The sequence below is a fragment of the Oncorhynchus mykiss genome, chromosome 23 (genome assembly GCF_057628025.1).
Source record: "Oncorhynchus mykiss isolate SJ-2025 chromosome 23, ASM5762802v1, whole genome shotgun sequence".
Taxonomy (NCBI): domain Eukaryota; kingdom Metazoa; phylum Chordata; class Actinopteri; order Salmoniformes; family Salmonidae; genus Oncorhynchus; species Oncorhynchus mykiss.
The window spans coordinates 7,554,769-7,577,686 of NC_143044.1; the positions used below are offsets into that span (position 1 = coordinate 7,554,769).

The following is a 22,918-nucleotide window of genomic DNA, read 5'->3' on the forward strand; positions in this document are numbered from 1 at the left end:
GAGGGAGGAAAAGAGAAGGAGAGAGAAAGATAAGGAGAGAGAGAGTAAGAGAGGGAGAGAGAGAGAAAGAGAGGGAGAGGGAGAAAGAGAGAGGCAGAGAGAGAAAGCGTCCTGCAAAGTGGAAAAGTCTGAGGAAGGGAAAGAAAGAGAGGGTGATTATCCAGCGCAGCCACATGAAAGAGAAGAATTCCATACTGTCTTGTGCACTGTGGGACTGGGCGAGGATTTATGTCCTATTTGTGTTGTTGGGGAAGAATTAAGATTCCAGAGGAACCAATGTTCACCCCACAGCCCACAGCCTTCATCCCTCCCAGACTCACTGTGCTCCCCTAATGCTACGGCTTGGCCTCTCACTGGGACCAGAGCAGTCCCTGACACACAAACACACACACACACCTCCACTGACACGCATACAAGTTGCCTGAGCCACGCACAAACATTTGTCTCAACACACGCCAGCCCTGTGACTTGCAGAACTTCCAACAGAGTCCTACTATGAACAATTTTACAGTTGTCCAAAGAACTGTACCTACAGCTTCACAATAACTCCCTCAGTGGTGTGGGGGCTGTGCTTTGGCAAAGTGGGTGGGGTTATATCCTTCCTGTTTGGCCCTGTCCGGGGGTGTCCTCGGATGGGGCCACAGTGTCTCCTGACCCCTCCTGTCTCAGCCTACAGTATTTAAGCTGCAGTAGTTTATGTGTCGGGGGGCTAGGGTCAGTTTGTTATATCTGGAGTACTTCTCCTGTCCTATTCGGTGTCCTCTGTGAATTTAAGTGTGCTCTCTCTAATTCTCTCTTTCTCTCTCTCGGAGGACCTGAGCCCTAGGACCATGCCTCAGGACTACCTGACATGATGACTCCTTGCTGTCCCCAGTCCACCTGGCCGTGCGGCTGCTCCAGTTTCAACTGTTCTGCCTTATTATTATTCGACCATGCTGGTCATTTATGAACATTTGAACATCTTGGCCATGTTCTGTTATAATCTCCACCTGGCACAGCCAGAAGAGGACTGGCCACCCCACATAGCCATATTCCTCTCTAGGTTTCTTCCTAGGTTTTGGCCTTTCTAGGGAGTTTTTCCTAGCCACCGTGCTTCTACACCTGCATTGCTTGCTGTTTGGGGTTTTAGGCTGGGTTTCTGTACAGCACTTTGAGATATCAGCTGATGTATGAAGGGCTATATAAATACATTTTATTTGATTTGATTTGAGCTACGTCCATGGTGTGTGCTTGACTAATTATTCACTAATGCAATTCATTGTGGACGTAGCTAGCACATAAGCACCTTGCTGCACCTTTCATACCTGCCGTGAATGGTTTGATTTGAATGAAACACGGGCAAAATTATGGAGACGCTGGTCTCTATTCGGGATGTGAGGACACTTTTTAAAAATCGGTACAGAAAGTGAGGAGCTACTGTAGGACATGAAACGATATCTGTGCCGCTTCCAACCGCTCACAGCCTCAGCCCATGGCTCCCAGGCTCCCTGCCTCCCCAGCCTCTAAGCCTCCTGGCCCCCTCCACAGTCGGCAGTCCTGTGCATCCGTTTCATTTATGAAGTGTGAGTCCAGAGCCCGTGCACATGTGTGACACACATGACTCTGATGTCATGTTTTCATCAGGAAAACGCCAGCACCTGCTTCTCATTTGCAGACACACTGCTGTCTTTAGTACTTCATATAGCTTTTTAATTTTCTCATTCAGGCTTCTGTGAAAGATTGTTCCAGTATAGTACATCAACTCACATTCCAATGAACACAAAAAAATAGAAAGGCTTCAGAAAAAAAAAACATACAGCTTATTTTTTGCCATTGCAGGTTTTTACAACAACAAAAAACACAAAGAAAAGTAGAATTATAGTACGGTGATCAACACAATATGTTACTGTAAACTCACGGAAGCTAAAATAATTACAGTAACGTTACAGTGCAATGGTAAACAAAATAATCATATTGGAAGGGATGGGGTGGATGGTCCCGCCTTCTGTTAGGGTCTGGCCACATCACAAGCAATGTCATCCCTGGCTAGGCAACGGGGAAAATAACGTATCCGACCCTGGACTGACCCCACCTCAAGGTCTCCGCATGCCTCTTCCATTGCTTGCAGAAGAGGCAGGCGGTCATGTGGTTGGCGGTCATACACTTTCCAATGCCAAGCCGAAAATAACTCCTCAATCGGAGTGAGAAATGGGGAGTAAGGGGGCAAATATACAACTGTGAAGTTATTGTGGTTGGTGAACCAGTCCCTGACCAGAGCAGCCCGGTGGGAACTAACATTATCCCAGATGACAACAAACCTGGGCTGCTCTGGTTCGTCCTGTACAACTGCATTATGTTGTGCATCCAGAAATAGGATTCTGTGTGCAGTATTGTAGGGACCGAGGGTGGCATGGTGATGGAGAACTCCTTGCAGACTAATGGCGGCACACAAGGTGATATTCCCCCCTGCGCTGCCCAGGGACATTCACAACGGCTCTTTGTCCTTTAACATTTTGACCCCGATGCCTGGTTTTAGCTAGATTGAATCCAGCTTCATCAGTGAAAAAGATCTCATGAGGCTGTGCAGCTACATCAAAGTCCAGGACTCTCTGTACCAGAAAATGCAAACACTGTACTGTGAATATGGTATAACTCAAAACACAGGACTACAAACACAGGACTATGGTGTAACTCAAAACACAGGACTACAATGTCTACATTTTCACACAAGGATGGGGGTTGGGGCGGGTTGGGTGGGGTCAGACACATTCAGTCAAAACTACAAGCTACAGGCAAGGCAGGTGCCCCCACAGACAACCTAGGTCACATAGTGCTTTGTCTGAATGTAGCTATGCAGTGCCAATAGGACACAATGTGCTGCCATTACTCTCTTACAGTATAGTACAGTGACACTTACTTGCACACAGTCACAGCGAAGGTCTTTGACTCTAACACTGTTCCTCTCAAATAGAACCCTGGACAGCTGCTTCATCGTAAGTTGGTGTTGACGCAAGATGCGGCTGAGTGTCGACATACTGACACGGTTGATAATATGGAATGTTGTGTGGTCTGCGATGGTTTGCTCTCGTAGTTGATGTAGGCGGATGGTGTTGTTTGCCAACACTAGAGTGACAATGGCCAGTTCCTGTTCATGGTGAACAGACATTTCCTTCCACTCTCAAGAGGTCGTCTGGCAGTTCTGTAGAAAATGCAAGAATATTATGTCACTGTTTTTTTTTGTACATCCTGTACTGTCATACTGTACACAGTAACATCAACCTGTATTACATGTACTTCACAGCGCTATACCTATTTGTTTGGTTCACTGAGGTGCATAGACCTAATATTGTAGGACTACATTGTATTGTACTGTGATGCAGAATGATGTGCAACAATTACATAGGTACAGTCTAGCATAGAAAGTTGAAGGTGTACCTGTTCTCTAGTCTGTATTATGGATGCTACTGTGTAGCGACTCAGGTTGGGCTGGACTCTCTGCCCAGCCTCCCTCATCGTTTGGCCATGATTTATGACATGGTCCACCAAAATGGCCCTAATGTCACCGGAACTATGTCTCCGTCTATTGCCTAGTCTCCTTCTTTATTCTTGTCCTTGTCCTCCTCCTTCTCCTCTCTCTCTCTTCCTCTTCCTCTTCCCCTTCCTCTCGCTCTCACTGCCTCCATGTTTGCAAAGTTCTCACAAAAGAGGTGAGCTTACCTGAGGTCTATTTGTAGTGGTGAGGCTCAGACTAATTGGTGTTCATTTACATGTGTGTGTGTGTGTGTGTGGGTGTTGCACATTTCAGGTATGTTTTGCATTTTGAATATGTGTTTTCCCAATGATTGCAAGAGATTTCATTCTTGAACGAAGTGTCTAATGTAAGAAACGGTGGGTAGTGTTTTGCAAGTGTGTTGCAGAATTGCAAACCAAGTGCAAAGCAGAACATGTGTTTGTACTTTTGGTGCCTTTGTTTAAGGCATGGTTGCAAAAGTTAAGGTTTTGATGCTTTTGTCTAAGCATTCCCTTTCAGTGTGTAAGCAATCGGTAAAAAAAATGTCAAAGTAAATCTCTCCACACTACAGATAATGTTCTACTCGTGTCCTGTGTCTTTGTTCATGATTCAAACAAACTGACCAGCAGCCTGTGCTGCTCTATAGCTCAGAGTTTAGGTCCAGTCTTTATACAGGGTTGATGATGGTTCCTCCCTATTAGATGTATGTACCAGCACCAGAGGCTGGTGTGTTGGTTATTTCCCCAGTACAACTGTCAGGGGCACACCCAGTGACTAAGCGACCGCCCTAGTTTGAGTCCATCATTCTCCTAACTCAGCAACCAGTCAGCCTCTTTTATTGCAGCAGTTTGACTTGGTCTAGTGGTGTGTGTGTGTGTGTGTGTGTGTGTGTGTGTGTGTGTGTGTGTGTGTGTGTGTGTGTGTGTGTGTGTGTGTGTGTGTGTGTGTGTGTGTGTGTGTGTGTGTGTGTGTGTGTGTGTGTGTGTGTGTGTGTGTGGTGCACTTCTTCTTTCATATTCAGCTCAGTCACACCAACCCAATGCTCAACAACATTTCTCCACCTAGAAGCTATCCAGATATCTTAACCATGTCTCCAATTTGCTGGAATTCTCAGTTATCTTTTCCCCACTCCAACTCAAACCATAGCTTGTATCTTCTCCTTCTTTTTCAAACTAATTTCCTTCTTTGTCTCGACATACTTCATCCTTTACTTTTCTCTTTCACTTTCTCTGGCTCTCTTTCTCTCACATGCACTTTCTTACTTTCTCTCTGACCCTTATTCCTTTAGCCTCTCCCTCCTCTCTCCCTCTTTTCCTGCCTCTAACTCCTCTCTCTCCCTCTCCCTCTGTCTCTAATTCCTCCCCCCTCTCTCTCTCTCTGCCTTCTCATCTCCTCTCCCTCTCTTATTTTCCTTGGCAGATGACAGAAGGCTATGACATCTGCTGATGATCTAATCCCGCTTGCTGTGGCCAAGACCAAAAGAATCAAAGAACAAAACGTCTATTTACTTTATATTTCACTCTTTATTTAATCTTGAAACCAGAAAGGACCTCCCTCTCGAAACTTTCTGTTAATCACTTTAATTATACTTTAATAAACCCCACTGTGTTTGGAGTGCTGCTCTCCATTTCGAGGCAGAGGTTTGGCTGAGGACTCAGTTGCTGTTGATCCAAGACAAACACAGAAAGACAAACATCTTATATATATATATATATAAATATATATATATATATATATATATATATATATATATATATATATATATATATATATATATATATATATATATATATATATATACAGTTGAAGTCGGAAGATTACATACACCTTAGCCAAACACTTAGCCACCCCTGTGCTTAACGGTTGGGATGGTGTTCTTCGGCTTGCAAGCCTCCCCCTTTTTCCTCCAAACATAACGATGGTCATTATGGCCAAACAGTTCTATTTTTGTTTCATCAGACCAGAGGACATTTCTCCAGAAAGTACGATCTTTGTCCCCATGTGCAGTTGCAAACTGTAGTCTGACTTTTTTATGGCGGTTGTGGAGCAGTGGCTTCTTCCTTGCTGAGCGGCCTTTCAGGTTATGTCGATATAGGACTCGTTTTACTGTAGATATAGATACTTTTGTACTGTTGTTCTGTTGTCCTGGGATTGATTTGCACTTTTCGCACCAAAGTACGTTAATCTCTAGGAGACAGAACGCGTCTCCTTCCTGAGCGGTATGACGGCTGCGTGGTCCCATGGTGTTTATACTTATACTATACTTTACTATTGGTTGTACAGATGAACGTGGTACCTTCAGGCATTTGGAAATTGCTCCCAAAAATGAACCAGACTTGTGAAGGTCTACATTTTTTTTCTGAAGTCTTGGCTGATTTCTTTTGATTTTCCCATGATGTCAATCAAAGAGGCACTAAGTTTGAAGGTAGGCCTTGAAATACATCCACAGGTACACCTCCAATTAGGCTAATTGACATAATTTGAGTCATCTAAAGCCATGACATAATTTTCGGCAATTTTCCAAGCAGTTTAACGATGCAGTCAATTTAGTGTTTGTAAACTTCTGACCCACTGGAATTGTGATACAGTGAATTATAAGTGAAATAATCTGTCTGTAAACAATTGTTGGAAAAATGACTTGTGTCATGCACAAAGTAGATGTCCTAACCGACTTGCCAAAACTATTGTTTGTTAATAAGAATTTTGTGGAGTGGTTGAACAATGAGTTTGAATGATTCCAACCTAAGTGAATGTAAACTTCCGACTAGGAAGTTTACATTATATCTGTGTACATATATCGATATATATTCTGGACTCTGACATTGCTCGTTCTGATATTTCTTAATATTTTACTTTGTGGATTTTATGTGTGTATTTTTTTGTATTGTTTGGTATTACTGCACTGTTGGCTCTAGAGACATAAGCATTTCACTGCACCTGCGATAACATCTGCAAATCTGTGTATGCGACCAATAAACGTTGATTCGATCTGCTCTGTTAACTGCTTCCTGTCTACCGGTGAGACCACTGGCTGACCACTAGTTCTTAGGAACCACGCCATAAGAGGATCGAGAGATGGTGTGAATGGACAGAATACGTGCGTGCGTGTATCACGGGTGTGTCTCTGTATCGATAGTAGGTCAGAGGTCCAGGACGTTGTATAGCCCACCTCCTCCCCCTCCTCCAACAAGAGGGGCGTTGTATAGCCATGCTGAACGAAGGTGTGAGAGGGCCCCCCCCCCCAAACCCCTCCTCTCTGTCGACCCGCCACCCTGCACCTTCTATTCCCACCACATTCTGTCAGCTCAGCAGTTGAGCCTGAATCCGAGTGGTCCATGGGGAATCCATGTGTTTGCTTTTCTGGGATCAGTTAAAATCATGCATGTAATAAGGAGAAAATAGCTTTTAAGCCTGCCTGTTGGAAACGGTGCCCGCCGAGCCGCAGCATTATGCCTTATTAAACGCAGACCGGTGGGAGCGCATGAGGACAGTGCAGAGCATAGGGCGATGGGGGGGGGGGGGGGTTGAGGTTTGTTTGTGCGGGTTTGTGTGCGCTTTTGGGGGGAGACCAGCCCTAGAAGAGACACAGAGGCACCTCTCACCAGTCCTAACCTACTCCTTGTCTTTTTCTGTCTTTCCTGATCTCTCTCTCACACTCTCTGCTAATCTGCCCAGTCTCTCTGTCTGTCTCTCTGTTTCTGTGTGGTTCTGTGCCCTAGGTACAACTTAAATATAAAACAGGCCTGTTGTAGCAGCCATGTGTTATATCTGCCTGTTATTTATCCTGCTGGACAAAGCTCTGACCACAAAACTCTTTCTAGAGGAGGTAATACTCATTGGAAGGACTGGAGTTACAACAGGCATCAGCATGGCCCCCTCCAACAGGTCCTTTAATCTGTGGCAGGTGAGGTGATTATTGAGCAACCCTATGGTGTATAATAACCTGTCCCCCGCTTTGACTGACAACTTAATGCCGTTGCCCCTGACGAGGGATTAGGCCAATGGAGGCTTTGTGCTGCTCAGAATGCCTCCACCGTGACACGGATTGTAATAAAGACACACTGATCTCTGTTCAGCGTAGCCTCTCTGTATGACAGGACTTTAATAAACATGGACTGATCTGTGATCAGAATCCTCACTCTGACAGGCCTTTAATGAATATAGGCTGGTCATAATGGCATCATACTGATGGAGGATGAGGGGCTTATAAGAAGGTATTGATGCACAGCATATATAATTCATAGTGTGTGTGTGTGCGCAAATATGTGTGTATGTGTGTGTATGTGTGTCTATTAGAGGTCCCTGAGCTGACACAGTACCATGAGGATCAGCCAGGAAAAGCAGTGTGGAACGACGGTCGGTGGAAATCATTCTTTGACTACACACAGCTGAATGGAACTTGGCACAGTGGAACTCAGAGCTTGCACTGATTAAAGACAGAGAGAGGGAGATACGCACACACACACACACACACACACACACACACACACACACACACACACACACTCCGATCAGATACAAAGAATGAACATGCACACTTAGACGTACATTCATATAAATACACATGAATATATTTGACATAATGTACAGACGTCAGATCTTAACTTGATCACACTTTTGTTGCAGAGAATTATCCTACTGCTTTAGGAAATTCAAATGAGCCTTGTGAGTCCCTGAAAATGAGCAGATCTCCTCCTCTCCGTGCGGGGGAAGTCGATTAATTGGGATCAGGGCTCAAACGCTAGGCCTAGATCCTATTGCTGCAACATTCAAATGTACAGAAATGTATCTGAAATGCAGCCATACACATCAACAACTGTCGTTTTATATAGATATTGGTCTACAATAGGATACAAGAAATAAGTGTCAAGTGTATCCTAACGTTACGAATGAACTGTCAAACCTAGATAAAACTTTGGCCTGGGATGGTGTAGCGATTACTGCCTTCAGGTCTCACATATAGGCCTACCGTATCGGCGTGGGTTTGATTCTGGCCCATGCCAGAATCAAATATCAACAGTCCAGGGATATTTTACCCCCGATCTTGATAAGAAATGATCGTACCAGACACTCTCGGATAACATAAATGGGAAATGAATAAAATAATAACAGTAGGCTACACCAACATTAGTTTCCATTCATACAAAATGGTGGGTAAATTGCTACAGTAGATTTGCCGTGGGAAATATAACAAGTAAACATTTCCTTCCGTGGGAAATAAGGAAATATTTACTTGACACCCAGCGCCATAACACATTATGACATAATGTGTCTTAACAGCTGACATAACTTGTCATAACCTGTCATAATATGGTCATAACACTGTCATTCCCCATATATTTACACCTGTTGTAACATACTGCATATTGCGTTATTTTATGGCTGATTATGACACCTGGCGGCGATTCTAAATATTTCTTCAGATATTAAAAAACTTGCAAGAGTATTTTCTTCCTGTAACGAAACGAGTCAATATAAGGTCCAACATTTCTACTGACACGCTATAGGTGAGAACCGGGCCAAAAGTAACACTTTTAGTTTTTTTTCCTAATTACTCAGAGATCGAAAGAGCTAGAGACACCATATTTTATGACAAACCATTTATATATTTGACCCGTTTCAGGAAACTAGGCGTAGGTCGAGGGTCACTACTTCCTAGGAGAGCCGATAAAAAAGAATTGTATTGCTAGTACTACATGGATTGGGATTATGGTTCCTTGTTTAGCTACCTAGCTAGCTCCATGTATAAACAAAGTCTCTACAAGGAATCGATAACATTTGGTGTGTAAACCATAAACACATTTGGATTATTTAATTGACCTACTTTTATTGATCTCACATTATTTCAGTATTTTCCAGAGGTACGTGTAGTTGGGATTTGTGTTATAATCTTAACTTCCAGTTTCCAATATTATGTTTCTGTATGCAGGGCTCCTGCTGTAAGTGAAACTTGCCTGATAATGACGCATAAATTTTTTTTATTACGTCTTACGTAACATTTTCTTGTTATTAACTTATCTTCGTTTTTGTGTTGTTTGCAGGTGCACTATCCTTCTGAATCTATGCAGCCAGGTCCCATCTACTTTTCATCTCCTCCCAGCTGCAGTGGCCAAAACAAGAACAAGTTTGTGCTCTGGTATTGTGCCTGGCAGACCATGCACAAGCTGGACCACAGTCTGGACCTTCCTGATCACAGGCCACACCAAGTTAGCCACCGACTAGTACTTCGGCCTCATCAAGCAGCGCTTCAGAAAGACCAGCGTGAACACTTTGTCTGAGATTGCTGGTGTTGTGAAGGACAGCAGTGTGACAGCGGTTAACATCCCACAGCTGGTTGGACTGGAGGATGGTACAGTGCCGGTGGAAAGCTATGGCTGGCATGGCTTTTTTATAGCATTTTATGAGGTTTTTCTTCTTATCTAAACTTGGGAGGTGAATTGATGTTGTCTAAGGTTGTAATGTCGTCTCAATATGTCTTGTTATTTCCTGTTTTACAGTTTCGATGCTCTAGAGCCTGGTGTTGTTGTCGCCAAGGAGTGTTCGGAATCTGCGCAATCTGACATCCTTCCTGCCTGTACAAGCACCACCTGGACTGGACACACCTCGACAAACTTCGTTTTTGAGAAGATCGGGGAGTTTTGCGACGAAAAGGCTATGGACATCACATGCCCTGCACCAAAGTCAAGGGCAGGACAGAAACAGGCTCTCCGAATACAGATTCCCTTGTTCATGCATGGTTTGGACAGACCAGTCATCAGCACTATCTGCAGTGCCTCTATTTAAATGACTCTCTCCTAACACACATGTACATTTGCTGCTACAATTGTTTTAAATCCTGCTGCTCAACCACTTTACCCCTGATTGTATGCATATAACTACCTCATCTATCACTGATATTGTTATTGATATTGTTCATACCATATTCATATTGACACAATCTATTTGGGATATTGCTACTATAAAAGTAACCATAGAGACCCATCCACTTGGCAAGATGTGGCTGGGGGTTATAGCATTTCTTTCACGTGACCCATCAATTTAAGCAAGTGTGTCTGGGTAAGCATAATTTAATTACATTTTTATTTAACTAGGAAAGTCAGTTAATAACTAATTTCTATTTACAATGACAGTCTACCCCGGCCAAACCCGGACAACGCTGGGCAAATTGTGCACCCCCCTATGGGACTCCCAATCACAGCCGGATGCAGCCTGGATATGAACCAGGGACTGCAGTGACACCTACGATGCAGTGCCTTAGACCGCTGCGCCACTCGGGAGCCCGTCATCTAAAATGTATCTGGACACTTTATGTTTAACTGGAATTTTTCCTTATTGTAGGCTACGACTTTTTCCACTTTCTGTAGTGTAGTAATATTTACTACACTACTCACTGTTTAGCACATGACCTCACATGTGAATCATTAAAGAGATGGCTGGGGCTTAAGAGGCTGTGAACAATTCTGAATGGGTTTAGGCAGTGGAGAGCTCTCCTGTAGATACCAAAACATTCAAAGGCCATTTTCTCAAAAGTGAGTTTCCAAGTTTATCAACTTTCAAAGCAGAATTACTTTCCCATTGTTACTCAAAAAGCAATGTATGATATACCGTTTTGTAGCTCGGAGTCTCTACTTTTATCCAACATAAAAAACACAATTTAAAATGTTGATACATAAGAGTGATTTGAGCCGGTCGGTCACATACGTCCTCGATCATTAGCAACAGTCATTTCATTTCTAGGGTAATGAAATGTAAGGGTAATGAATGAAATGAAATAGACAGAGAATAGAACTACCGCAATGTTACTTTTGTACCTGCCGGCGGGGAGGGAAGTAATAGCTGGCGAGAAGTGGACAATATCTGTCTTATATCCATGCCTCTAGTTTTTAATGCTTGTTACTTCCGACAAATGTACTATCAGCCATAATTTCATGTTTGTGTTGATTTGTATAATTAATGGCAGTTAAGTTTGAAATGGATGAAAATGAACCCATGCGTCAACGTTGCAATGTTACACAACCACAATATTTTGCCTTACAATATTATATAGACTAAAATGGATCACATAATCTCACTTTAATGGGATTGTCTTTTAACCTACCAATCAGGTGCGCTCCAGCTGCCCTGGTCCTGAACGCACCTGTCTTGATAGAACAAACAAGATACAGTTCCTTCAGAAAGTATTCATACCCCTGGAGTTATTCCACATTTTGTTGTGTTACAGCTTGAATTAAAAATGGATTAAATTTTTTTTTTTAAATCACCCGTCTACATATAATACCCCATAATGACAGATTGAAAACGTGTTTTTAGTCATTTTGGCAAATTTATTGAAAATAAAATACAGAAATATCTCATTTAGTATTCACACCCCTGAGTCAATACTTTGTAGATGCACCTTGGGCAGCGGTTACAGCTGGGAATCTTTCTGAGGAAGTCTCTAAGAGTTTCCACACCTGAATTGTGCAACATTTGCCCTTCGAAACTCTTCAAGCGCTGCAAAATGTGTTGTTGATCGTTGCTAGACAACCATTTTCTGGTCTTGCCATAGATTTTTCAAGTAGTCAAAACGGCAACTCGCCACTCAGGAAGATTCACTGTCGTCTTGGTAAGCAAACCCCAGTGTAGATTTGGCTTTGTGTTGTAGTTGATTGCCCTGCTGAAAGGTGAATTAATCTCCCAGTGTCCAGGTTTTCTTCTAGGATTTTGCTTGTGCTTAGGTCCATTCGGTTGATTTTTTTACCTTAAAAACTCCCCGGTACTTAACGATTACCCATGACATGATGCAGCCGCCACTATGCTTGGAAATATGGAGAGTGGTTGGATTTTCCCCAAACGTAACTCTTTGTATTCCGGACAAAAAGTTAATTGCTTTGCCACATTTTTGTGCAGTTTTTCTTTAGTGCCTTGTTGCAAACAGGAAGCATGTTTTGGAATAATTTTTATTGTGCACAGGCATCCTTCTTTTCACTCTGTCACTCAGGTTCGTATTGTGGAGTAACTACAATGTAACTGCAACTCCACAAACACACAGCTGCTATGACCTGACACCTCTGGTACATACTCTATGACCCAGGGCCTTGCGTTTACTGCAGAGCAATAACAACATCACCCTGACCTGTGCTATGTAGGTGTTTGAGGGATTGGGGTGGGGGTGTGTGTGTAAGGGACGACATACCTTTAGTAGGGCCTGGAGTTTTCCCTGGCCTGAGCGGGGGGAAACTCCTGGCCGAATGGAAGGTCTATTGACACACTTACACACGTGTTGGATAACTCTCAACGGAGAATGCATCGGATAAAGTTCAGGCAAAGTTGGTAGCTGCAGACATCAGGGCTAATACACATTGATTGCTGTTTGCTGCTAGCTGTTGCCGCCGTCGACCGTGGGTTCAGGAGAAACCTCAAATCTCTTCTGGCCGCTTGTGGAATCTTGGAATTCAGACAAAGAATATAATCCAGGACCCAAAGGTGGATCAGTTTCCCCGGCCTTTTTTGGCAGAGCACCACGTTCGGAATCAGAGAGGGGCTCTTTTTTCTTTCTTTTAGCCCAACAGAAACAACAGTGTTGATGTAACAAATGTCCGGGAGACAGCTCAAGTGCAGCAACGTCTTTTCCATTTCAGACAAGCGGAGGATAGGATCCATGCTGCAGCCGTCAAGACTGTCATTGTATTTTATGACTTATTCTTCCTGTGTTCTATCTCTTTGATGACCTCCAGGGGGCACCGGACCTGCATCGCACCAGTCTCCCCCAGCTCTAGGCCCCTCGCCTGGCCATCTATCAGCCCTGTACGGGCCCTACTCTGGCTCTGGCGCAAGGGAAACTCAAAGTGACAGATCTCTCTTACAATGAGGCGGGAATGTATCGTCTAAGGGTCCCCTAGGGAGTGTTTCCTAAAAGCCCTCTGGTTTTCACTTTCTCTGGGCCAAGTCTGGAGGGGAAAAGGCAGGAGGGGAGGTTTCTGTGGACTCCAGCAGGGCACTTTGAAGTGCACTCAGCCAAATGGGACAGGACAGACAGAGTCTGAACCTAGTACTTCTGAGATCAGGCAGACAACTAACTAACTAACTAACTAACTAACTAACTAACTAACTAACTAACTAACTAACTAACTAACTAACTAACTAACTAACTAACTGTCTGCCTGCCTGTCTGTCTGTCTGTCTGTCTGTCTGTCTGTCTGTCTGTCTGTCTGTCTGTCTGTGTGCGCGAGCACGTGTGAGCCTGCATGCGAGCGATTTGTGTTTCATGCGGATGATGTTGCTTTTGTGTTTGTGTTGGTGTGGTCCTTTTTTAGCTCAGTTGGTAGAGCATGGTGCTTGTAATAGCAGGGTAGTGGGTTTGATTCCTGGCACCACCCAGGAATGTAAAATATATGTATGCATAACAGGAAGTCGCTTTGGATAAAATAATCTGTTAAATGGCATATTATTTGGGATGTTTTTTGTCTGTTCTGTGTAAAATGTGTTAGGGTTGATCTGTGTGTGCCTGCATGCTTACTGTGTGTGTTTGCACTCTGTGTCTACGTGCTCGCGAGTGTCCGTATACCGTATGTGCGCGTGTGTCTGTAGGAAGTGTGGAGTGTTCTATAGAGATGTTATTGCAGCTGGATGAGAATAGCAGGAGACAGCAGTGAAGCGGAGACCCTCAGATCAACAGGGCTGTAATTGGAGAGGAAAAGCTGGAGTAACGGCCCAGCCTTTAGCTCACGCAACACACACACGCAGTACACACACACACACACACACACATTTCATCACACTCAAGCCTTCGCTGGCTCCTATCACGCTAACACTGTGAGGACTATACTATATTTGTATTTTATATTTCCTCTCTCTCCTTGGCCTCATAACCAGTGTTTTTCTACTGAGTGTGTCTCCGTGTGATTTATTGCTGTCCGATTTTACAGCTACAGGTCACCCTTGATACAAGTCTGTATTCAACGTCCAGCCACAAGTCTGTATTCAACGTCCAGCCACGTCGTCCAGCCACGTCGGAGGACATTGGGATATGATGTGGAAGCCAGGCCACTGGGGCAACAGTGATCGCTGTTACCTTCAAGTAGGTCTGGGTTTTGCCAGGGCATTGTGGACGGGGATGGCGGATGGGTGTAAGCATCTGAAAAGTTGTGAGTGCAAATCCAGTGATCGTTTTTTAAAACATTTTTGTTATAAGCCTATCCCAAACCGTAATCCTTACCTTAACCATTTGGAGTTAATGCCTAACCTTTAGAATTCTGAGTTAGCACCTAAATATAACCTTAAACACTTCTAAATTTTACTTTGAAACATGGATGACGTGAAACTGTGAGAGCTTGTAGAACATTTTGCGACAGCACCCAACCGTGTGTGTCTTCGTGAGATAATGGGTAGTGAGGAAGGAAGAGAATGGTTTCTTTCTCCCAGGACCCATGCTATGTTCAGTGTGTCTGGGCAGGGTGTGGTGCGGAGACCCCATGCTGGGTCTTGACATCCTGCAGCATCCCCTAGGTCAATAGCATCGCTTATTTTATTTCCTGTGAGACAGTTAACACGGACAACACACAAAGTATGATAACTCTGCTTTGTGTAAATATGACTGGTCCTTGTTTCAGGTCTGGGCCGAGTTTCCAACATCTTGATAAATCGGGGGATGTTTGCAGCAAAGGCTAATGGGAATCAAATGTGTATTACCAGTTGTTTGCATGTGTTCACGTTTAATGGCCTCGTGCGAGACGAGTGCAGACAGGACTGTAGTTCTGTTCTTCCTCCACATATCCCTCCCTTCTCTTCTCTCCTGCGTCTCTTTTCTCACTCTCTTCTATTCCTCCTCTATCTGTCTGTGCACTGTACAGTACGTCGCTCTGTGGAGAATGTTTTATGTGGCAGCTTACCAAAAGCTGTCGAGTTGCTCAGACAGTAAAATAACCCGGAGCAGTCCCTGTTAACGACTTCATTTACTCACCTTTAGCCTCACGTAAAAAACGGCATGTCAGGCCGCTCACGGAGAGGCATTTTGGCTAGAAGGGGTTTGTGTGAACGCCATTGTCACTGACAGAAGAAATGTGCTCGTTTTCGGTGGTGACTTTTTCTCTTTTTTTATTGGCTAACCCCTTTCTTGGCTCGGGCTTATTCCACAGAGTGTGCCATTTTCCAATTCGGTTAGCGTCATCAAAGAAAAAGTGTAAGGGCCGAAGCGAGGGACAGTTGATTTTCACCACAGTAGAACATTCTGTTGCAGACGTTACTCACATTTCCTTTTCCACTATAGTGCTTTCAAGTGAACAATCGTTATGAATAAAAATAATCATCATCGAGGAGCTGGAAGGATTCTGTATGGTCTAAGATCCCTCCCAATGTGTTCTCCAATTGATCAAATATTCTAGAAAAAGGCTCAGTGACGTTACCCTTGCAAGGTGAGGTATTGAAAACAGGGGTGTCAATCATTTGGACCCCTACCTTGTTGGGAGAAAAAAATATGACTTGTTCAACAAAATCTCTTTCTCGGAGCAATTGTATTAGTGTAAAACAATATAGTTTCCCAAATTTTTGCTCATCTTTATTTAAGGTGTCAATCATTTCGGACCCCACTATACATTTGCATGATGGATAGGAAGGTTTTGTTTCTCTTCAACAAAAAAATCAGACACGCCGATATTCAATCTCCGGACCTGTTAGTCATTTCTAGAACTGCTTCAGTACAGTCCACCCACACCATTAACTGACCGGACTCCCACACACAGAACATGCACACATTTTTACATTCCTATCTGGTTTAAACTGATGTCTGAATTATGAGCACACTGGCTGCTCGTTTGTTTTTCCTTCTGACAAATTTTCCCAAATTGTCGCAATTCCATTGATTGAATAATGGACCACTTCCTGCGATCAGGCTGTCAGTCTGAGGACTTGACATCACTCTGTGTGTGTGTGTGTGTGCGTGTGCGCGTGGTAGAGCTTGAGGAGATGGATAAGCTGTCTATCACACCAGCACACGGCTCCCCAGCATCCAACGGCAGCCAAGAGAAGCTTGGTCCTGCATCTCAACCAAGCTTTATCACTTTTCTCCTAGTTCATGAAGTTTGATCTGTGTAGGCCATTAGGCATCTAGTGTGAAAAACATGGATGCTGAAAGATAAAGATGAAGAAGCATAATTGCTTGACAAAAAAAAAGACAAAAGGGAGACAAGGGTGAGGGACTTGAGGCTGGGATGGTAGCAGATGAGAAAGAGGAGAAGGAGGATGAAGAGGTGTAGGGAGGAGGAGGAGGAGGGGTATGATGGAGGAGGAGGATGGAGAAGGAGTACGATGAAGGAAGAGGGTGGAGGATTAGGGTGAAGGAAGAGGCGTAGGAGGAGGAAGTGGAAGAGGAGGAGGCATTCCACAGCCTGTTGCGGCGACCTCAACTACCAGCCTATAAAAATAAATCAGACATCTGCTTCCAATGAAGCCGTGACACATTAATGGTTTTATGCTTGTTATGAAATTCTTGTAACGTTCTCCCCCCTCTCCCTCCATTCAGGGGAGTGTGTATACACCCATCATCCCCCTGGGGATTCTACTATCTGTTCATCGCTCTCTATCACATCAAAACAAGCTCCATCCTACTCGCCTACATATAAGTACACATGAAAGGTCACTATCTTTAGCCCCCCTTTCTCTCTCTCATGCCTGTTGAGATACCCAGGCCAGTGGGTGTGTAAGTTCAGCAGCAACCACTATGTATTCCTTACCAAAGGGACAGCTGGGAACATAGAGAACATAGAGAATAGAGAGGGAGGCAGATAAAGACAACAAAAGGCAACGATAGAGAGGGGAGAGCTGAGCCGAGCTCTCTGCCCATAACCCGTCCCAGGATGTGAAAACAGATGATTATAGATAAAAGGAGGATTATGAACAAACACATTCCAGTGTCCTCTTCTCCCCCTCTCTCCCCCACCTCTTCCTCACCAGGGGCCTGAAACGGCTCTCTCTCACACGTGGCACCGTTTAGAGAACCATCAAACCCAGGCGGAAAACAGAGGACAGGAGAGAAGGGGAGGGCAGCCACGGCCCTTTGAAGCGTACGTGAATCCCTCGGCAGGTCCTTAATTAGCCACAGACAATGCTAATCCACAGTTTATTTGTGAGAGTGAGGCGGCTGAGGCCTGTGTGCCATAAGGTAGGGCTGGAGACAGGCTACATGCTCTGTCTCTATCTAGGAGTGGCCATGTGGAACCAAATTTGGCTTCCATGATGATGAGCTCAAACCATCCCTGTCCCACAACTGAGTCAGAGGAGCTCTCAGTAGCATGCCAACTCTGGAATAGCTTCTCAGGTTGACGAGAGTAGAGCAGGTGGATCCTACTTACTCTTTGACAATGACTGCTCGGCAAAAGCAAACACATTGAATTCCGTGTGAGGGTAATGACTGTTTGGCAAAAGCAAATACAATGAGTTGCGTGTGAGGGTACAATTTAATGGGAAGCACGTGTGAACTCATTCTCATCCATGAGATGGCAGTGAGTGAATTAAGTTTTGGCATTGTACCACAAGATGTCAGTGGTGTCTTCCCACATTGGAAACAGCTCTATAACAGAGCCATTCAGAGTGTCTTTGGGGGCTAGACCACACTCAAAAATACCCTCCTCTTGCTTTTGGTAGCATTGTTTGTGTCTCCATGTGATTAATACTTATATGGAATCTTACTCTATAAATTGAAAATAAGTCAATGGCAGTAGCCTAGTGGTTAGAGCATTAGACTAGTAACCGAAAGGTTGCAAGTTCATATCCCCGAGCTGACAAGGTACAAATCTGTTGTTCTGCCCCCGAACAGGCAGTTCACCCACTGTTCCTAGGCCGTCATTGAAAATAAGAATTTGTTCTTAACTGACTTGCCTAGTTAAATAAGGGTAAAATGACAACAAAAAAACACCTCTCTGACAATAATAATCTAACTTGGTATCCTGTTACTTTTGGAGATAGACCAATGTCAAAATGACATTTACAGCAAGGGTGGGTGGGCGTGTGCCCATACTTTCAGGCCCTGATGTACCCAACCACCGCACGCTGGGTATAATAATACTGTTCTATCATGGATGGGCGTGAGTTTTGCTGGCGCAGTTTCATTGCGTGCGGATCTGCGTGTGACTCTGTGCCCCTGTAAACGGATCGGGCAGTAATTCACTGCAATCCCAAGGCTGACTCTAATCTTGTCCACAGCATGCTAATAATAGGGGTACCTCTTGCCTATTCAGAACTCACACACTTTCCTTCCTCTCGAGGTGTTAATACCTCACCCCTGAAATCTGTCCATCAATCAACCCTGCTGTCAAGCAATACTGAAAAAAATATAAACGCAACATGCAACAATTCCAAAGATTTTACAGTTCATAGAAGGAAATCAGTCAATTGAAATACATTTATTAGGCCCTAATCTAAGGATTTCACATTACTGGGCAGATGACCAGCCATGGGTGGGCCTGGGAGGGTATAGGCCCAGCCACTTTAGTACTAGGTCCTCCCACTGGCTTTCTTAAATACAGAAATACTCCTCAGCCCCCCCCACGACGATCCCAAAGGTGAAGTGGCTGTGTGTGGAGGTCCTGGGCTGATGTGGTCTGCAGTTGTGAGGCCAGTTGGATGTACTGTCAAATTCTCTAAAACAAAATTGGAGGTGGCTTATGGTAGAGAAATTAACATTCATTTCTCTGGCAACAGCTCTGTTGGACATTCCTTCAGTCAGCATGCCAATTGCACTCTCCCTTAGAACTTGAGACATCTGTGGCATTGTGTTGTGTGACAAAACTGCACATTTTAAAGTGGCCTTTTATTGTCCCCAGCACAAGGTGCACCTGTGTAATGATCATGCTGTTTAATCATCTTTTTGACATGCCACACCTGTCAGGTGGATGGATTATCTTGGCAATGGAGAAATTAGATGATAGATAGATAGATAGATAGATAGATAGATAGATAGATAGATAGATAGATAGATAGATAGATAGATAGATCTCAAACTCCTCCAGCATGAGACACTGGTACTTCATCATAGCTTAATTTTGCATCATGACCTCAGTGGCCTCTGCTTCAAACTCCTCATCCACTGCAGAGGGAGATAACAGAGATTTGAAAGAATTACAAGCTTGCCCTGTAGTGTGGGCTGTTGACTACTCTACCTCACCATAGATCCTCCTGTGTGGGTAGCTTGATCTGGAAGCCATGGTAGAAGGTGGTGGGCAGCATCCTCCAGAGAAGTGAAGGGGGACAGGTCTGGTTCCAGGACCCTGGCATGGTCCTGCTCTATCTGCTGGAGGATCCTAAAACACACACACACACACACTCAATAACTACCCCAGTTTCACAGTCATAGAGAGGTGTGGAGTCAACTGTTTTGGCTATACAGTTCAGGGAGAGGTAAGGCAGTAGCTATAAGGACAAGTAGGTATGTCAGATATTTATATAAACTGTATACGGTGGCCAGTTACTGTTGGAACTGGATTTCCCAGTTGAGCTGCGCTTCACAGGCAGATAAAAGTACTTACAGGTCTCCTTTAGGGAACTGCTGAGTGGCAGGTCTGTTAAGTCCATCATGTTACAGGGAGAAGAGGATACATTATGCATGTAATCTCTGTCACTGATAGTGTTTGACATTTAATTAGAACAACTGTGAGAAGAAAGGGGAAGTAGTGAAGAAAAAACAGTGAAATATGAACAAATATGAATGACAAACATGACATGACTGAGTAAATGTGTACTGCCAGAGAGATCTGTATAGGTTCTCATGATGTTCTTACCTGGAAACTTGCTCCAGTCGAATGGACATGGGCATGGTTTTCCGGGAACCCAGAGTTCTGCCCAGTAACTGGCTCAGCCTCAGCTCTGTGATTGGCCAGTATATGCCCGGGAAAGGATGGTACATTGATAATGGGGGTGATGGTCTCTGTGGATCCAGTCAGTTGAGTCTGATGCACTGGTCTATTCAGGTCCTGCCCTGGGCCTGGAGTGGTTTGAACTATAATGTGGTGGACCATCTGGGGGCTGCTGGTGGGTCTCTTCTGGCCAGTGTGGTTGACTGTGACCTCCTGGGGGCTGTGTCTGGTATCAGTGGAGGAGAGACACTGTAGGCCCATACTGGTGACTGTGTACTCAGTGTTGAGTTGGGGCAGGCCCTGAACAGCCCCTGGGATATGCTAGGCCCAGGCTGGATTCTACTGTTATGGACATTTGTGTCCACAACGAAAGAGGGGGTGAACCCTGCACTGAGACCCACCCCCTGTCCCTGCAACAGACCTGCTCTCTTCCACTCAGGCAAAGGCCCATTGTACATGACTGAATGCTGGATTTAATCATTTTGAAGAGGCTGTGGGTTGGTTAACTGAACCCGGTGAAGAAAGCCCTGCTTCAGAACATTGCCTGAAAGTTGTCCCCTTGGTGACCAACCTTTTTGGAATCACTGATCCAGGGGATGCATTGTAGGCAACCGATCATAATCCATAGTGACTGAATTGGAGAGATGCAGGGTGGGGGTATTGTTATAGTCCTTGGTCACTATGGAGAAAGGCAACAACAAAAAAGGAGAGGCAGAAATGTGTGTTATGTGCTTGGAGAGCATAAACACCTGGGTTAGTTCTGTCTGATATCTAAAAGGACTGATCCATTATTTCCTAACTGTGATGCCAGCTGCTGTCTTGACCATTGAGTAGGTTCAGGACAGGCTATAGCTGGATAAGAAAGGAGATTAACACCAAGTGTCACCATACTTTACAGGACTATTCACAAAAGAATCTAACTATTTTTTATATTGGAAATGTTTTACATCCAACTATTTATATGTCACCTATTACTAAGGGGGAGATCGACAATTACAGAATGGTTACCTGGGGGAAAATAGGGGGAGGGACAATGCTTTCAGTCAAGGGGAGTTAAAAAAAAAAAATCTAGTCCTGGGTTGTAATTGATAAAATGACAATATTTCTCAATGTTTTAGAATGAGTTGCTTATTAGGCTATATATTGATGTGTGCCCAATGCTGCTCCTCATCTCTGATTCTCCGCTGGGCAAGCAATGTCAATTGCGCCTATAGGCTATTTAGTGTGGTCTCAATCAAATGATCCATCCCCTACAGGCTACGAAGTGCATGCTCAGAGGAGCACAGAGCAAAGTTCTATATCTATTTCTAAGATTGGTGCTGGGATGGTTTAAATTAAACTAGGCTGCATTACACACTGCAATGGATATTCCAACCCTGAGCCCCGGCCTGCTCTGCTCTTGCTGATCAAAAACGTTTGTGTATGCTGCTTAACCAATGGCTGTGCTGTGTAGGGCTACAATGGCAGTTCAGGAGGAGAGTCAAAGATTTCTTCTGAAAATATATTTGATTAGGCCTAGTCCCAAAACTGCACTATTGACCTCAAAATAAACTCACAATCAACCAGATTCTAGCAATTTATGGTGGTGCTGAAACTTGAAAGCACCTGCGGCACGATCCCTCGGAAATGGACAGCTCATGGTGCTGAAAGTAGGCAAATTAGAGTGCCGGTAGGCATAATTAATTTCAACCGTCTTCATTTTAATTGGACTTTACTAACAACAAGAGGGCTTTGTGTTGGAGACTAATTTCTTCCTATTGAAGAAATAAGAGGTAGGCCTATCTAACTGACGTGCCTAGTTAAATAATTAGGCTATAGGCTGCTATATCCATAGATTTGTCGTCAACTCCATCACCTACCATGTACTCTTTAAATAGCCTACGTCCGTGTCAGTAAAGGACTGTTAAGTTAAAACCAAGACTCAAATTGAGGTGGTATGAGAGGTCTAACTTTTATTAAAGAAAATGGCTAAAAGCACAAACCTATCTCTCTGTCCATTCTTAGCCTGTATTTTCGGTCATTTGCGTTGTAGGCTATTAAAAAAAGATTCAGCCAATACTTACAATTATGTAGAATTTGATATTTTTTTTATAAATGGCATTTTTTTTTATCGGAGCTACAAACACAACGATAGATTCATTCAATGCTTTTACTATAAAGGAGATCTTTTCATGCCGGAGAGTTTCGGTTAAATATATTTTGCTGAAGGGAGTGCCATCCATATTCATTTCAGAGAGGTCCGATTTTCACCATGTAATCCTTTAAAAAAAATGTTTACTCCTTAAACTCCTACTTGTCCATCATTTCCAGTCAAATAGATTTTCCCGCCAATTAACCTTTTACGTAGGGTTTTCACCACTTCCATTTTCCCTTCGTGAAACGTAGTTCCGGGCAAGCACAACCAAAAATTATGGAGGAATGCCAATCATTGCAGTGTCTGGTTTTGCTACAGAGACGGTCATAAGGTCAATGGCATAGAGGATTGCAGAGTTGGTGTTGATGGTGGGTGAAGAGAGATTTGCACAACAATGTTTGCTTGTGCTGCCTGCTAGCTATGACCTTCAAGCAACCTAAATCTCAAAACTGTGATCATAGCCACCAT

At 43.9% G+C, this 22,918-nt stretch overlaps 1 pseudogene across 1 annotated transcript; it reads right to left on the reverse strand.

Annotated features, from left to right (window-relative positions):
- Positions 1–1,667: 1,667 nt before the first annotated feature.
- LOC149972489 (uncharacterized) lies at positions 1,668–20,366 on the reverse strand (annotated as a pseudogene). The gene is made up of 3 exons (XR_016491239.1): positions 20,242–20,366; positions 2,897–3,178; positions 1,668–2,588 (listed from the first exon to the last, which is right to left on the reverse strand). The product of XR_016491239.1 is annotated as an uncharacterized LOC149972489 (transcript).
- Between the last annotated feature and the right edge of the window lie 2,552 nt (positions 20,367–22,918).